General features: G+C 45.6%; 1 long non-coding RNA gene across 1 annotated transcript; it reads left to right on the top strand.

Moving 5' to 3' along the window:
- The first annotated feature begins 611 nt into the window (after nucleotides 1-611).
- Nucleotides 612-3,537, top strand: LOC121011401 (uncharacterized). The gene is made up of 3 exons (XR_005781605.1): nucleotides 612-751; nucleotides 1,419-1,524; nucleotides 3,269-3,537. It is a non-coding gene; the product is annotated as an uncharacterized LOC121011401 (long non-coding RNA).
- Nucleotides 3,538-8,336: the final 4,799 nt, after the last annotated feature.

Genomic DNA, 8,336 nt, shown 5'->3' on the forward strand with positions numbered 1-8,336 from the left:
TGACTCCTTATATTATCTCCAAATGAGATTATTTGGAGAAGCAGCCTGACCGGATTGAGAAATCGAGGTCTCACTCACGTACAACTACAAAACTATGTCCCATTACCAGGCCACCTTGTTATTTCTTAGAACTAAAACCGTCTTCACGATCATACTGCCCGACGTAGACTTTTGCAGAATTCGTTCAAGGTAAATCTATAACGTGGCACAATGTTTGTAACAAAGTTTCCTTTGGCATTGCTTCCTTTGTCGATATACTCCAAAGAAGCACCCCCACAAAGTCTTTCCTGATCTCAGAGAATCCCTGAGGTCCAGCGCCCTCCCCGCAAAGATCCTGCTCAGGGGTTCAACCCCCGCTTAAGGCCCAAACTTAGATTTCTTAAACCCGCAGCGGAGAAGTCAACCTCCGGTCTCACCTCAGCTGTAGACACCAACACGACCTCCTCCTCCGTTCCCCCTGCTGAAAGGCTTGGGCCTCGAGCTTTGCGATCTGCGCTTCTTGTCAGCCGGGACTTCTCCGTGCGCCCCCGCCCGTGCACTTCCGGGTTCGAGCTAACCTGCGCATGCTCCAAAGCTGGCATCCCTTCATTTCCGGGTAAGACGGCTGCTGGCCCGGCAGCTCGTCCCTGGTCCCGAGTCACACCTGTTTGGGTTCTGCGTCTGTGCAGGAAGGCATCTTCAGGCCCCACTCGAGGGCTGCCTCCCCACTTTCTCACAATACAGGTCCTGGGGGGCCCGTGCGCACCGAGAGGTACAGAAAAGGAGGGAAAGCTGAGACGCCATTTGGGGGGACACTGGGGATCCGTCCTGAAGTGGGAGCCTGCCAGCCCCTAAACTTTGAGGCAGGGCAGAGCTCCTCATGACCTAGAAGGCAGAGAGGAGGAGGGATGGAGGAGGAGTACAAAAATGTTTTCTCTCTTTTAAAATCCCTTGCAGGTTTTTGGGGCACCTGGGCGGCCTAGTCCGTTAAGCATCGGACTCCATCTCGGCTCGGGTCACGATCTCATCGTTCGTGGGTTCAAGCCCCGCGTCTGGCCCTGCACTGATAGTGCAGAGCCTGCTTGGGATCCTCCTTCTCTGCCTCTCTCTCTGTCCCTCCTCTGCTCATACGCTCTCTCTCAAAACAAAACAAAACAAAAAACCTGAAACCAAAAAACCAAAAAACAACTTAAAAAAAATCTGTTAAAATCCCTTACATGTTGAGATGATAATACTTTAAACATGTTAGATTAAATATACATTCACGTTAATTCCATCTGTTTCTTTTCTTTTAATGTGGTTATTAGAAAATTGGAAATAGCTTACATTATATTTTCATTGGACAGTGCTGGGTGGATGGGACCCCTTGCAAAGCTCCGAGCCCAGTGACTGGCACCTAATAAAATATCTGATAAATTCTCTGAACGTATTTTTTGCAGATTGGTTTCCTGTGCAAAAGCTTTCCAGTGGTTATCGAGGATGCAGCCCTGAATAAAATAGAACTGCCCTGTGGCACTCAGCTCGAACTCAGGAGACACGCATTAGGTAAGTGAATATAGAAAGAAGGCACTTTCAGACCAGGGGAAGTGCGTGCTGTGAAAGAAAGAAAACAAGGGCAATGGAATAGCAAGGATTGTCATTGTCTCTAGGCTTCTTTGTGCTGGTAGCATTTGAGCCTGAGGCCTGAATGACTAACAGGGGGAGCTGACCCTGGAAGGCCTGGGGCAGAAGCTCCAGGCAGTGGGAACAGACTGTGCAAAAGTCCTATAGCAGGAATGAGGCTTCTATAATTGAGAAATGGAGGCGAGCTCTTGTTCTCATGAAGAAAGGTAGTAGGAAGTGAGCCTGCAGAGGTGGAAATGTGGTGTCCCATAGGTCACAAGGGCCTAGTGGGTGCTGATACTTGAAATAGGACAAGAAGCTTTTGCAGCCTTCTCCACCCAGTTCTTGCAGAGAATCAAGCCCAAACACTCCCAAGGCATCCATTACATGCAGTGAATTAGGTCATCTATCTTATTAGAAAATGGTATTAGATAGTATCATCCTTAGGAAAATTGAGACAACAATCCCACATACCATTCTCCGCACGGCTTATTTCTCTCCCAGGACCCTGAGAAAGACTGCACGAGAGGTTATTTAGGCAGAGATTTGAAAAAGACCATGTCGACCTCGGTGTAGAGAGTAAATGGGATAGGGGTCAAGAGGAAGGAAGGGCAGTATGGAGATCAGTGCGAAGTCCTTCGCAACGGCCCAGTTGAGAGTTTGATGGGGTTCTGGGGTGATGGTGGGGTTTGGAGCTGATGGCCGAGAAAGAATTCTGGAAGACGTCTTTGGTGCAAAAAGGTGATTTTATTAAAGCGCGGGGACAGGACCCGTGGGCAGGAAGAGCTGCAGTGGGGTTGTGCAGAGTGACTGCTTATATACTGTGGGGTTGGGGGAGGTAAAGGCAAGAGAAAGTTTTCCTGTGCTAAAGAGGATTTACAGATTACTGGAGGCCCAGGTATTGTCAAGCTAAGGTGGTTTTTCCCTTTAGCAAGGCTTTCTTAAGATAGTAGGGAGTTCCTGGAGCTGAGGCAATTGATGAGATTCCTGTAAACTCGGAGACTCTATCAGTTTAACCATTTGTTTTCTGTCCTTTTCTTTCCTCTTGGGCAGCCAGAAGGGCCGGTGGAATATCACGCACATCCCACCTTGGGGGGGCGGGGTGGTTTGCGGCTATCAGCTTCCCTTAGGCTCCCTTGTCCAGTTGGCCTCAGCTTCCACCTGGGCTGAGGTAGCTGGACAGGGAGAAGCAAGCTCCTGTCTTCCAGAAGCTAGAACCAAGCGAAACTAGACAGGGGGAGGGAAAGGAAAGAAAGGAAGGAGTCAGGATAACTACTGAGTGTTTGGTTCGAGCGGCTGGGTGGATGCCAACGTCGTGTGTGATAGGTGTAATGAAACCCCTTATGTCAAGGGGTTTTAAAATGGAGCCGGGAGGCCATTAAGATGTGCCTTATGCCTGTCCTCACCTGTGAAACGGTGAGCATTTGAACTGGGCCAAACAACAAATATTCCAAGGACTCAGCCCGAACACCTGCAACAGTAAGAGACTTCGCTTCGTGACAGCCTTAGCAACCAATTATATACAGCGAAGATTAGTTTTTTGTTACCAACACCAATCCAAATTCTTTGTAAACAGTATGTATAAGCATTCCCTCTTGTCTGTAGGAACCCTTGACTTTTGTTCCCAGAGGAGGGATGGAATCTGTGCTCCCTGAAGTGCAAGTAAGTACTTTGGTTTTATTTTTAGCTCTGCCTCTTTTCTGGGTGGACACATGTATGGTGATTTGGATTCCAGTCCCAATTCTGCTGGGTGACCCTGGACAAATAAGTGGCTTCAGTTTCCTCATCTGTAAAATTGGGGTTGCCTTGGAGATTTGATGACCTCATGCATGAAGAGCATGGGTCTGGCCCACGGTAAGCACTTAAATTGCTATTATCGTCGTGATCATTCCTTTGTGACTAGCATACGGAGTAGGTAGAAACATGGGGTCTGAAACCAGTCAGACCTGAGCTGAGTCCCTGCATTGTAATGTGACCTTGATAAGGTCAGTTTACATCCCTGAGCCTCAGGTTCCTTTTCTGTAAAGGGGCTGAATGACAATGCCCTCCTTCTAGACCTGGTTGTGAGCATTCAGTGAAGTCATGAATGCGAAGTCCTTAGGACATAGTCATTCAGCCTAGGACATAGTAATTGCTCAGTAAACAGGGCCTAAATGCTAGACTAACTTGAGTTTTCTTTTCTGTGGCTCTTTGGAGAGCAGAATTATTACTTAAAATAAGACTTTATATTTTTGTTATAAAATCATACATAGCCATTGAAAAAATGTAAACAGTACAGAATTGTTTAGTAGCAGAATGCAAGTTGACTTACTTCCCTTTCCCCTAATTCCTTAAGTAACCACTGTTGACTGTTGCATAGCTTTCAGAATTATACACACACACACACACACACACACACACACACACACGCCTGTGTGCATGCGTGGACATGCTCTTCTTGAGGAGGCCGTATATGAGAACGGCTGAGAGTTCAGATTCCAGAGTCACACAGGCCCAGGTTCTAGTCCTACCCCTGCCACTTAGTTACTGTGAGGTGGCTGGCAAGTTCTTTAATGATCACTCTTGAGTCTCAGTTTCCCTTTCTATAAGGGGAAAAGTCATGGTGGTGCCGGTGATGAGCATAAGGCAGGCTGAAGGCAAAATATAAGCTAGCACCCCCGCCCCCCTCCGGTCAAGTGGGATGTTTGTGACATTCCTTAGGCACTTCTGGCTGCCCAAGGACAAAGGAAAGGAAAGAAAGCAAATGGTTAACTGATAGAGATCACAGTCCTGCAGGACCTGAGTCTCCATCAGTTTGTAAATATCTTAGTAAATTACAAGAAAAAGGCAATCTTACCAACTGCCTAATCTCCAGAAACCTGTAGACTCAGTTTCCCGAAACCCCAACGTCACCCCTTCGTAGTGATATGAGGAACAAAGGCCAGAAGGAAATGGCAGAAAAGTAAATTTCCTTATAACCTGCTGCCCATTGACAAATACCTGAGGCAAATTCAGAGTAGAACATTTCTCCAGGAACCCCCTGCCGTCATAATGTTAATGCCTTACTAGAGGGAAAAGAACCTTAGCTTGACAACAGCAAGGCCTCAAGTATCTTAGGAGTCCTCTTTAGCATATCAAAGTCCTTCTGGAGGCCTCCCATTTGACTTTACCTTCCCAACTTTATATTTCTGCCCGTGGGTCCTGTCCCCGTGCTTTAATAAAATCACATTTTTGCACCAAAGACATCTTCAAGAATTCTTTCTTGGCCTTCCGCTCTGGACCATCCCCACAAAAGCCTCCCCATCGCCCCCCAAAAACCTCATCACCGGTGTGCTTTGGTGAGGAGCTGAATAGCGTGTGCTGAAAGATCAGTGCCGTCTGCGTGTGCGAAGGTCTCCGAACACTTAGCTGCTTTGCTACGTGCAGGCATGCTTCATTTGTGTGTTGTTTTATTGCACTTTGAAGATAACTGCGTTTATTTTTACAAATTGAAGGTTTGTGGCAACCCTGTGTCGAGCAAGTCCATCGGCGCCATTTTTCCAACAGCATGTGCAGACTTCGTGTCTCTGTGGTCACATTTTGGTATTTCTTGCAATATCTCAAACGTTTTCTTTATTATTATATTTGTTATGGTGATCCGTGATCGGTGATAATGACTCACTAAAAGCTCAGATGACGGTTAGCGTTTTTTAGCAACACAGTAGGTTTTAATGAAGATATGTACGTTGCTTTTTTTTTTTAGACATAATGCTATTGCACGCTTAATAAACTTACAGTATTCCTTTAAATAGACTGGGAAGCCAAAAAATTCATTTGACGTCCTTTATTGCGGTGGTCTGGAACTCAAGCGAAAGCATCTCTGAGGTATACCTGTATATTTATTTTAAAGATCATAGATAATGCCGTTTGCTGTGCACTCTCCTGCAACTGCTTTTGTAGCTTAATAAGGTGCCTTGCACCTCTTTCCACACCAAGACTTGATTAGTCACAGGCTTAGCAACTCCTCGTCCCTAAACTTCTGCTTTTGAGAGATGCCTGCCTGCCTGTGAGTCATTAGCAAGGCCACAGCCTCTGTGGTGCCAGAGCTATCCCGGGCTCTGGAGGTAGGTAGTAACCTTATGCACCCAGGAGATGGCAGGCACTTTCCAAAAGAGGACGACATCTAGCACAGGGGAAGTAAGGGGTTCTTTACAGCCTCTTACCTCTGTGCCCTGTGCCTTTGGGACATGGTGTGGCCTTCTGAGGTTGTGTTTCCCTCAAGGGGCCCTTGTACCTGCTTTCACTTTTCCCTGGGGTCCTCAGGTAGAGTTCAGATTCTTCAGAGTCCAAGCCAGTCTCGATCTCAAGATCTTGATGTCATTGTTTTATAAGACCTGCTGTCTGGAATATTTTCTAACTGGCTTTGTGATTATGTTATAGATTTTCATTACTTTTTTTTTTTTAATGTTTGTTTATTTTTGAGACAGACAGTGCATGAGCAGGAGAAGGCAGAGAGAGAGGGAGACAGAGAATCTGAAACAGGCTTCAGGCTCTGAGATGTCAGCACAGAGCCTGGCACAGGGCTCAAACTTGGGAATGGCGAGATGATGACCTGAGCCAAAGTTGGATGGTCAACCGACTGAGCCACCCAGGCTCCCCACTTTTTATTTTATTTTATTTTATTTAAACTTTATTTTAATTTTATGAGAGTCTGCTGGTTATGGTAGATGGTTATTTCCATCCCATTCTTTCCCCACCATACCTATACTGCTCTTTAATTCTGGGACTTCTTCCCTCTCCTTCTAGCATATAAGCACCCTCCCGGTACCAACCTCTTCTCTATGCTCTAGGAATTTGGAGAGTCCCACTTTTCTTTTCTTCTGCTCTAATGATGTCACAAAACTCAGACATCCTTTTTGCTCAGAAGCCCTTGAATTACTTACCCATGTGTGTACCTGTTTCCTTCTTTATGAGGGAACTGGTCCTGGTCTTTGAGGACCATTTCCTTGAGAGAAGACAGGCCTTAAGAGTTCCACTTGCAGAGGAAATTATGGAAAGGGCCAGATGAATGGCAGTGGGCACAAGGTGAAAGGTCAGGAACAAGGTTGGTGATTTCTTTGGCATAGGATAGTTCTTGGCAAGGGTCATAACTATATTAGGGCCAGTAATAATCCTTTTTCTATCTGGCTTGGGCTGTGGTCAAGATCAAGTGAGATAACATTCTGAAACCACCTTATAACATGTAAAGCACTTTATATAACCTGTTAGGTATCATTAGTTAGCAAAATGACTTACATCCCACACATGCTGTGGCAGGAAGGGCGCTGGATGGGAAACCAGGAGCCATGGGTCTGCTACCAACTTTTTGACAGAGAGTAGCAAGATTCCTTCTTTGGCAAATTGATTCAGTCATTTGTTGAACACCTACCTGTGTCAGTGGTTCTGGGGATGCATAGGTGAATGAAATAGACAAGTTCTCCTGGAACTTACATTCAAGAGGGGAGACAGACAACAAACAAGTCAACAAATAATAGTAAAGAAGTACCTGAGGCTAATGATGGTGGATTGAGCACACACAGCCCCTTTGGCTCCCTCCTGAAATCACACTACAAAGACAGTAAGGGGATCTTTTAGGAAGGCTCTAAAGCCATAAGGGCAGGGAGAGCAATAGAGGATGTAATGCCAACAAAGGTTTGGAAGCTGGAAAGCAGATGAATGAGTGGTAACTGGAAATGTAGTAGACTCGTGGAAGTTGAATCCTAAGCCACTAGTGGGAAAATCCAGGACTCGACCAAGTTTTTACTGCACAGTCCGCATAAAGCTCATGAATGAATCGCAACAGGTGCCTCTGGAAATGAAGGTGAAAGCACACTAATGTCAGGGAGACTGGTTGAAAATTTATGAAAAAAAAATCCCCAGATTTCCTCCTCAGTTCTCTGATAGGAGGTAACTGCCCCTCACCCAGGAAAAGACCTACAGTTTATTCTCTGGAGAGGATAATACAGAGGATCTTTGGAACCTGGGACACCAGACATACTTGGAAGAGGTACCAGCATGTCAAAAGGAGATTAAAGGAATGATGGATGCCCTCTTCTCTATTTGGCTTCTAACTGACTGATAGTCCAACTTTCATCCTCCAGGAAGGAGATTAGAAGTCTCGTTTGTTTTTCTGGGAAATTTGATCAGCCCAAGAAGAAAAACCCTAAGTTGACATTGGAAGTTCCCCAACTGGATGACCCAGCAGAATCATCCTACAGTGAAGCCTAATTCATGTGCTCACAACTTCCATTCATTATTTAGTATCTGTGGAAGGCAGCCTCCAAGATGGCCCCAGTGATCTCACCCTGTGGTATTCACTCTTGGGTAATTCTCTCTCCCTTTGAGAATGGGCTGAGTAGAAAATGGCAGAAGATCATGTTGATGATTAGGTTTATAAGAAGGCTGCTTTCTGTCTTGTCTTCTCTTGCTTTCTTGCTTGTTTGCTATGGTGGAAGCCAGCTGCTCTGTGGAGAGGCCCACATGGTAAAGAACTGAGGGAGACCTCCAGCCCACAGCCAGTGAGGAACAGAGGCCCTCAGTTTCACAGCCCTTAAGGAACCAAATCCCATCAACAACCACATTGGTACTTTGACTGTTTTCAAACATCATAAGTAGAGGGAAGAGTACAATAGAACCTAATTTATCCATCACCCAGATTCAACAGTTTTTGAGATTTTACCATAGTGGCTTCTTCCATTCCTCTTCTTTTCTTTTCTTTTCTTTTCTTTTCTTTTCTTTTCTTTTCTTTTCTTTTCTTT

This window comes from Herpailurus yagouaroundi, unplaced genomic scaffold (genome assembly GCF_014898765.1).
Source record: "Herpailurus yagouaroundi ecotype Mexico unplaced genomic scaffold, PumYag 194, whole genome shotgun sequence".
In the NCBI taxonomy this organism is placed as follows: Eukaryota; Metazoa; Chordata; class Mammalia; order Carnivora; family Felidae; genus Herpailurus; species Herpailurus yagouaroundi.